Consider the following 9,315-nt stretch of genomic DNA (forward strand, 5'->3'; position numbering starts at 1 on the left):
TCCTGGCCCCCCAGGCTCCTGACTCGTCCTCTCCTGAGGCAGTCTCCACCAGGCAATGAGAAATCTTTCTAAATTGCAAACCCCACCTCCTCTCTTCCACACCCCCCTGTCGGCTTCTGGATACAGCCCCAAACTCCCACACTCGGCTGAGACTGCCCTTCAGGATCCTTGCCCTTCTCCGCTTAGGAAAGGAAAAAAACTGCAGGCTCACTTCTCTAATTATGTCTTCTGGCTCCACACTCCAACCGGAGAAAACTAAAGTCCGTCAAAAGCACCAAGCTTTCTTTTCCGTAGATCTCAACCTTGACTATGTCCTCCCTCACCCATTGAACATTGAAAACACACCTACCCACCTCCTACCCCTGGGTGATTCTGATTCAGGAGGTCAGATGCGATCCCCGTGACCACATGACTCCTACGTCCGGGGTGCAGAAACACTGCTTTTAGCCTGCGGGCTGTGAGCATGTTATTCCCGCTGCCAGGAATCCTCTTCTATCTCCTACAACCCCAGCCCCCGCCTCGCCACTCGGCATTCCCTCTGTTCTTTGAAGTCATAGCTGAGAGGCTCCTTCCTCCGGGAACTTCCCTTGGTCTCTCAGGTGAGGGGGGTCCCCTCTGAGCTCCCCCAGCCCCTGGCATTCCCCGATTCAAGTATGTATCCCCCTATAATAAAACTGCCGTGTTTCTCGTCTTCCACCCGACTCTTGAGTTTGGAAGAAACAAGGATGTTCCTGCAAGGGGCAGAAACTCGACACATGGTAGGCATTTAGTAAATGTTTGCTGTCAAAAAAAAAAAAAAGAGCAAATGAATGGATGGAAAGATGGCTGTGGCCGTTTTCAAGACAGAAACTGCTCATCCCAGCCAAGGGAGAGATGAGCAGTCTGGCCTGTTGAGGGCACCAGGCTGCTTTTGAATCTCCAGGTCCAAGTCCTGGGAGCCAGCACTGCTGTCAGTCAGAGAGGCGCCCGATGCTCACTGGTCATTTTGCTGCACTGAAGATTAAGTAGGAGGTGTTTGCCTCCAGCCAACGTATATAAACTGAGTTTTCACCCCTCACTCCTAACAACAGGTACCACGTCCCATGACTTACCATGAAAACTGCCGTAACTGTACCAGTCATTGGCTGGGTTTCTGTTCCCAGATGGGATGTGAGAGGGGAAAAGAGATGGAAGGAAGGTAAGAAGGGAGAGAGAGAGAAGAGTTTCTATTAAAACTGCTCATCCTGGAGAAGCAGAGGAAAGTACTCTGTACGTCTCCAAGCTGACTTTTTCCTCTCTCTCCCTCTCTCCATCCTTTTATTCTGGGGAAGAACAAACGCTAAGAGTGTACTGGAAAAGCATCTAAAAGAAGGATATGGAAGGAATTTTTTTCTTTCCTGGAATTAGCAGCAACTGGGATCTTGGGACCCTGCTGGAGCCCCTGCTCCGATCAGCCAGCCACCTGTGAGCAATTTGCACTCTGCTCAACCATCGCTGCCTACCAGCTCAGAGCATCTCGCAGCCCCTAACTTCAGCAATCAGAGTAGCAGCAGCTTCTGCGAGCAGGTCTTCATCAAGCCTGAGGTCTTCCTGGCCCTGGGCATCATCAGCCTTCTGGAAAACATACTGATCATCCTGGCTGTGGTCAGGAATGGCAACCTGCACTCCCCCATGTACATCTTTCTCTGCAGCCTGGGCATGGCTGACATGCTGGTGAGCATGTCCAATGCCCTGGAGACTCTCATGATCCCCATGGTCAACAGTGACTACCTGACCTTCGAGGACCAGTTCACCCAGCACATGGACAATGTCTTTGACTCCATTATCTGCATCTCCCTGGTGGCCCCCATCTGCAACTTCCTGGCCATTGCAGTCAACAGGTACATCACCATCTTCTACATACTTCGCTACCACAGCATCATGACCGTGTGGAAGGTGCTGGCCCTGATTGCAGCCATCTGGCTGGGCTGCAGGGTCTGCAGTGTGGTCTTCATCGTCTTCTCTGAGAGCAAGATGGTCACTGTATGTCTGAGCACCATGTTCCTTACCATGCTGCTGCTCATGGGCACCCTCCATGTGCGCGTGCTCCTCTCCACCCTGCTTCACATCAAGCACATCGCTGCATAACTGCCCACCGATGGGGTGGCCGATTGACCAGCAGCACTTGTGTGTGAAGGGGGCAGTCACCATCACCAGTCTGCTGGGGGTCTCCGTCTTCTGCTGGGTCCCCTTCTTTCTGCACCTTGTCCTTACCATAACCTGCCCAACCAACCCCACTGTGTTTGCTACACAGCCCACTTCAACACCCACTGGTCCTCATCATGTGCGCCTCCATCATCAACCTGATCTATGCTTTCCGGAGCCTAGAGCTTTGCAATACCTTCAAGGAGGTTCTCTGTAGCTGCAACAGCATGAACGTGGGATCAGACGTGGGGCCATGGGAAGGGTACTCAGTCTGGATACCTTCAACCCTCCAGCCAGCCCAGGTGTTTAGCAAGAAGGGAGAAAACTACTTAAAAGACATAAAAAAATGTGTTAGTAGCCATAACCCTATCTGTCTTTTGTTTTTAAGCTTGCAGAGAGCCTTTTGAAAGGGAAAAATGGATATAACAGGCTCTCTGAAAGGATGCCCACGTGCTGTGTGACTGTGTTAAATCGCTTCAGTTGTGTCCGACTCTTTTGTGATCCTGTAAACTATAGCCCACCTTTCTCCTCTGTCCATGGGATTTTCCAGGCAAGAATACTGGAGTGGGTTGCCATTTCCTCCTCCAGGGGATCTTCCTGACCCAGGGATCGAACCCGTGTCTCCTGTGTCTCCTGCACTGCAGGCAGATTCTTTACCGGGTTAGCCATGGGTAAGTCACAAACTTCGATTTCTTGAATAGTCACTGGTTGGGGGGAGGACTTGTGGGGACCACTCGGGTGCTGTCTGCATTCATTTTCACGTACCCAGGGTCTGTGATGCTTCCCACTCACTCCTTCATGTTTCAGGTCAGACAGACTGAAGGATTTTCAGTAACAGTAAGGGTAGCTGGAATCTCCCTCAAGCAAACCTGTTACAGCTACCAACACACCTAACTGCCGGCTGCTCAAATGGCTTTGCCCTCATCTCATAAGAGACTGAGTTTCTCATCTATTACTCTATTTACAGTAAAACAACTTCCTAAAATCAACAACCTCTTTGTGGAAGAAGTAATACTATGCTGTTTGCCCCCCTTCTTGACTCCATCTCCCCCATCACCAAACTAGCATAGGAATGGAACCCACTTCTATTTTTGTGTTATTGTTATTGTTGTTTTGGGGTTTGTAAGCATTCAACACAGGGCAGCTTGCAAGACTCTAATGAAAGAGAAATAAAGTGCTTTGGAGAATCAGAACTTACCCATGTACAAAGTATTTTGATATCTTGCTGTTTTAAGGCATACATTTCCCTATTTCAAAAAGGCAATTTTTCCTATGATTCCTTTTCTGTCTTAAAACAAAAGAGGGAATTGTGAGTGAGAGGACATGTGTTTCAAGAAACTGTTGGACTGTAGTTTCAGGGAATTAGACTTAGCTGCCTGTGGTTTTCTTGGAAGCTGTTTTGCTCATAAGAACTGAGGCTCTATCACAGGTTTTCTATTTGCTGTGATCTATGAAGCCTGTATGCAGGTCAGGAAGCAACAGTCAGAACTGGACATGGAACAACAGACTGGTTCCAAACAGGAAAAGGAGTATGTCAAGGCTGTATATTGTCACCTTGTTTATTTAACTTATATGCAGAGTACATCATGAGGAACGCTGGGCTGGAAGAAGCACAAGCTGGAATCAAGATTTCTGGGAGAAATATCAATAACCTCAGATATGCAGATGACACTACCCTTATGGCAGAAAGAGGAACTAAAAAGCCTCTTGATGAAAGTGAAAGAGGAGAGTGAAAAGTTTGGCTTGAAGCTCAACATTCAGAAAACAAAGATCATGGCATCTGGTCCCATCACTTCATGGGAAATAGATGGAAAAACAGTGGAAACAGTGTCAGACTTTATTTTTGGGGGCTCCAAAATCACTGCAGATGCTGATTGCAGCCATGAAATTAAAAGACGCTTGCTCCTTGGAAGGAAAGTTATGACCAACCTTGATAGTATATAAAAAAGCAGAAACATAACTTTGCCAACTAAGGTTCATCTAGTCAAGGCTATGGTTTTTCCCGTGGTCATGTATGGATGTGAGAGTTGGACTGTGAAGAAAGCTGATTGCCGAAGAATTGCTGCTTTTGAACTGTGGTGCTGGAGAAGACTTTGAGAGTCCCTTGGACTGCAAGGAGATCCAACGAGTCCATTCTAAAGGAGATCAATCCTGGGTGTTCATTGGAAGGACTGATGCTAAAGCTGAAACTGCAATACTTTGGCCACCTCATGCGATGAGTTGACTCATTGGAAAAGACTCTGATGCTGGGAAAGGTTGGGGGCGGGAGGAGATGGGGACGACAGAGAATGAGATGGCTAGATGGCATCACCGACTCTGTGGACATGAGTTTGAGTGAGCTCTGGGAGTTGGTGATGGACAGAGAGGCCGGGCGTGCTGTGATTCATGGGGTCGCGGAGAGTCGGACACGACTGAGCGACTGAACTGAACTGAACTGATGAAGGAGTATGGTTTCTAATTCACAGTTCCTTCTGTTCGACATGGTGTTGAAGTTTGGTGACCCTGTTATCAAGGTCTATACTGTATCAAGTAAAGTGGTTCACTCCTGTGAACTCAGGGTAAGCTTTGCTGATGAACGCTGTCCAAAACTGTGCTACATGCATCCATCAGACCCCCTTCCACCCCAGGGGACTTTGGACCGTACTTTCTGGATGTCCCCATGTTCCCCTCTCCCATGAATTCTTACATTATGCTGTGTCTTCGGTATACAACTGTGTATTTTTCTTGTGCTATAATGTTTTGGGGTTTTTGTATTTTATCTGTGCTAATGTGAACAATATGATTTGTTTCTTGCTTTGGTTGTGATGTTTGGAAATAATTAAAAGCTTTTGTGGCTGATAAACGTGTGTCACATTGAACCATACCACCTGGAAGCATCCTACTGGCTTTTGCTCATGGCCATCATTTGTGACATTGCAATTCCATGACTACTTTGTCAATGGTGTAAACATCCCCATTGACCACACTGCTAGTCTTTTCTGCTGCTAAGTCACTTCATTTGTGTCCTACTCTGTGCGACCCCATAGACGGAAGCCCACCAGGCTCCCCCGTCCCTGGGATTCTCCAGGCAAGAACACTGGAGTGGGTTGCCATTTCCTTCTCCAATGCATGAAAGTGAAAAGTGAAAGTGAAGTCGCTCAGTCGTGTCCGACCCTTAGCGACCCCATGGACTGCAGCCTACCAGGCTCCTCCATCCATGGGATTTTCCAGGCAAGAGTACTGGAGTGGCTTGCCATTGCCTTCTCCGAGTCTTTTCTAGGGTAATGCTTTTTTGCCAAACTACAGAACTCTCCCATTTAGTTTCCAAACATACCAGGCTGAAATTCCTGGGCCTCTGTCACTCTGCATTATTGTAATTGAGACACCAAATAATCGGTTTTTGACACTTAGCAACTTAACGTGGAAAATGGGGAATTGAATTCTTTGAAAATGGTATTGATAGCCATAGGGATTATGATGTCTTTTTTCTATGTAAACAAGATAAATAACATACTTTGCACTCTTTTATATTAGTTTTCACATTAAAGTCTCCAACATAGGTGAGTCACCTCACAGATGAAGAAACTTCATTCCAGAGGGGTTATGTGACCGCCCCAAAGTGCCCAGCTAAGTCAGGGTCACTGTATATTTTGTGCCCTGGTGCTGATGTCTTTTTACACCAACATGGTGCTGCCTACAGGTTTCCATAGCAAAACCAGCTGCCCTTTCTATGTACATGTTAGCTGAGAGTAGTGCTTCTGAACAGAAATGCCTGCTGGAATCACCCTGGATCTTGTTGAAGTGCTAAAGCTAATTCAACGGGTTGGGAGTGGAACCTAAGATTCTGAATTTCTTTTTTTATCCTTTATTTTTAATTGGAGTATAACTGCTATACAATGTTGTGTTAGTTTCTGCTGTACAACAACGTGATTCCGCTATAAGTATATTTATATCCTCCCTTTTGAGCCTCCCTTCCATCCCCCCCCTCCAGGTCATCACAGAGCACCAAACTGAGCTCCTTGTGCTTCCCACTAGCTATTGTACGTATGGTAGTGTATATATGTTAATGTTATTCTCTCAGATTCTGAATTTCTGACTCTGACAAGCTCCCATAGGATATGGCTACTGGTCTGGGGACCTCCTTTTGAATAGCAGGGACACAGAGCACTTATACATGAGCACAGTGCACAGCCAAAAATACACATCTGCATGCAGAGCTGACCCCCTGCCAGGAACTGGGCCAAGTTCCTCACAGGCAGTCACTTCTTTGATCTCTGCACAACCTCTTGAGGCAAACACTAGGCTCATCCTTATTTTACAGATGAGGCATCTGAAACTCAGGAGTCTACAGCAACTCAGCCACAAGTGGAGAAGTGGAGATTCAAACTCGAGGTGCCTACCCACATCCCCAAGTCCAACCTGGACACCCTAGCACCTCTCCTGAAAACAGCATCATTGAACTGTGCCCCAGTGACCCCAGAGGGTCATTGCTGCTGTGGAGGGAGGCTATAAGGACTATTTCTACAACCAGGAGTCCATATGTTCATAACAGAGCTTCCATCAAGCTGTCATAAAAACCAAGAAAACAATTAATCATTTTACTTGCTCTACTCTTCCAAAGTCTGTGGGTAGCCCTGGGAGTGCAACCTTTTCTGGAGTGAATGACCCTGGATGTCATGCTGCCACTGTCTCCTCCATGATCACTTTCCCAGACCTTCATGCGGAAACCCATTGTGCATTTTAAGCAGTGGGACAGTCAGGTTCAAAAAATGCTTAATTTTTGGAAATAAAAGTACATTGTGATTTTCACTCATTTGTTGGGCTCACTTTCACCCTCTTTCGCCAAGGCAGAATCACAGCAGGTGTTGACTTATGGCACCCCTAGAAATCATCACCCGTGGTCCTTATTTAAGTTGAACTTTTGAGCTTAATTGTGATGACTTTCTATAGGGCTTGGGGTTGCAAAGAGTCAGACATGACTTAACGACTAAACAACAGCAACAACATCCCAGAACCCATATAAATGTAGAAACTGGAAAGAAACAGTTGACAAAATGCAGAAAACAAGCAAACCCTCAAAATGAAGAACTCAACCTTTCTCACATAAGAACACTTAAGTGAGAATCAAATAAGTAAGTGACAATAATAATAAAATGCATTATCTGACATTATTATGTGCAGGACATTGGACTTAGGTATATTAACTCATTGAATTCTCATGAAAACCCTATGAGGTAATAAGCACCATTAAAATCTTGTCCTGTGGAAAAAGAAACTTATTAATAGGATCATGGAGTAGGTTAATTATCCAGACTCGAGCTACTCAGAATTCGAGGAGCAGAGCTGGGACTCAGCCAACTATCAGGCTCCACGGTCCATGGGTTGCCCAGGTACCCATTGTGTGATGAAGCATGTGGCCTGTGGCGATGCTCTTCAGGTTTGAAGGGACTCCAGCAGCTCTCAGACCCAATAGAGAACTTTGTGTACTTTCTAATGGAAGTATTAATAATGAATATACCGAAAAATCCTTACAAATTCTCCTTTCTGCCATCTTTTCATCAGGTGACACAGAAAGCCTCTTTACCCCCAGAGCTAGCAGTTGAGTGGAAGTGGGAAGCAGCTAACGATGTGAGTTGCTCAAGCCAAAGAAATGCATTTCCCATGAAATACCTGGATAATTGGCTCATTTCCCTGAATGTTATATAGAGCACAGGTCTGACCCGAAAAATAGATACTGAGAAACAAAGAGGAAAGGAAGATTCTTTCTTGGTTTCTAATTGCAGGAGGGAAAGAATCCTTCCCTGTGTTTATTCCGTTCATGTGGTGACAGGTGCTGGATTTTAAAAGGTTGGCACTTTCATGCATCCTCAGAGGGAACAGAAGAGCAATGTCACTGATGGTCCCTTAGGATGGATGCCACAAGAGGTGCTTTGAAGAACTCTTGTTTATCAGGAAATAAATGGTCTGCCCCTCTCTGAAAACACTGGGGGCGTCAACAGAGGAAACTGAGCTGGCGTGTCTCTAGTCTGGTGTGGTCGTGAGCAAGTGTGTTACCGTCTCTGGGCTTCCGTCATGTATCCCTGCAGCTAGCAGAACTGGATGCGATGGGAGGTTTTCAGCTTTGCCCCTGTCCATGGCGGTCCCAGGTGACTGCTGCCTCAGGACTGCAAATCAGGTGACTCAGACCCCACTCAACATCAGCCACAGGGAGGTGCCTGGTCCATGAGTCCTCTACGTCTGGGGAACAGCAGCCACATGTGACCCAAAGCAGCCCGGGGAGACTCTCAGAACTTGAACTACTGAGAAAGAGCGGTCCCCCTTCCCATGGACCACTGGGTACCAAGTTGCGCGGGGCTGCAGGAGTGGTATCTGAGGATGAAGCCACCATCAAAGAAAGCAGGATGCAAAGGAAAGAGACAGGATGCCAGCTGTTCTCATTTGCACACCTGCCTCCAGCTATGCCTGAAGCCAGTCCTATGCCTGGACTTTCTGTCAGGAGCTACTGTCATTTGTAAACAATATCATCGTGACAAATACAGAAGCCCATGGGGGTGGGGTGGAACATGAAGGGGAGGCAGGTGGGGGAAGGGGAGAAAAGAGAGGCAGAGACTGAGAAGAGAACGACTTCAAGCTCAGGGAGACAGATTCTCCTGTGATCTGACTTACATGTTGGGTTTACATATAAGATGCTGTTATGCCCTGAGTCCGGTCCCCCTTAACTGGTAGAATAAGACACTCACAGCAATGGAAAAGCAAGAATGGGGTTTATTTCTAGCTCTAGCTAGGGGCTCCTGCCCCTTCCAGCGCCCTGGAATGCGGACAAGAGCCCGGGAGCCCAGGTCACAGCTGTTTTTATAGTCTCAGGTTACATAAGCACCTATTTCTGTTCAAAATATCAAGCTGGCAGAAGCTCATTGGCCAGTTCATGCGCGCGCAGAAACTCATTGGCCAGTTTATACGCGCGCGGATGCGCACGGGGTTTTCTCTGCTGGATTTCCCTTTTTCTTCTGATTGGCCCAATTTTGGCGCCGGTGGGATGTTTCTAGGTAGGAGTTTCTTAATTCTTGGCTCCGGCGGGAATTTCTTAGGGAGGAGTTTCTATGAACCTAGCCTCCACCCTATCGCCAGGAAATTGAAACTTAGGCCTAAGCAAGATCTCAGGCCTATCACAGC

The 9,315-nt window shown here is 47.0% G+C and overlaps 1 pseudogene; it reads left to right on the forward strand.

Annotated features, from left to right (window-relative positions):
• Positions 1-4,950, forward strand: part of LOC129560728 (melanocortin receptor 3-like) — a 29,277-nt pseudogene extending 24,327 nt beyond the window's left edge.
• Positions 4,951-9,315: the final 4,365 nt, after the last annotated feature.

This window comes from Moschus berezovskii, chromosome 15, assembly GCF_049115385.1.
Source record: "Moschus berezovskii isolate FMDL1 chromosome 15, NW_MosBer_1.0, whole genome shotgun sequence".
NCBI lineage: Eukaryota > Metazoa > Chordata > Mammalia > Artiodactyla > Moschidae > Moschus > Moschus berezovskii.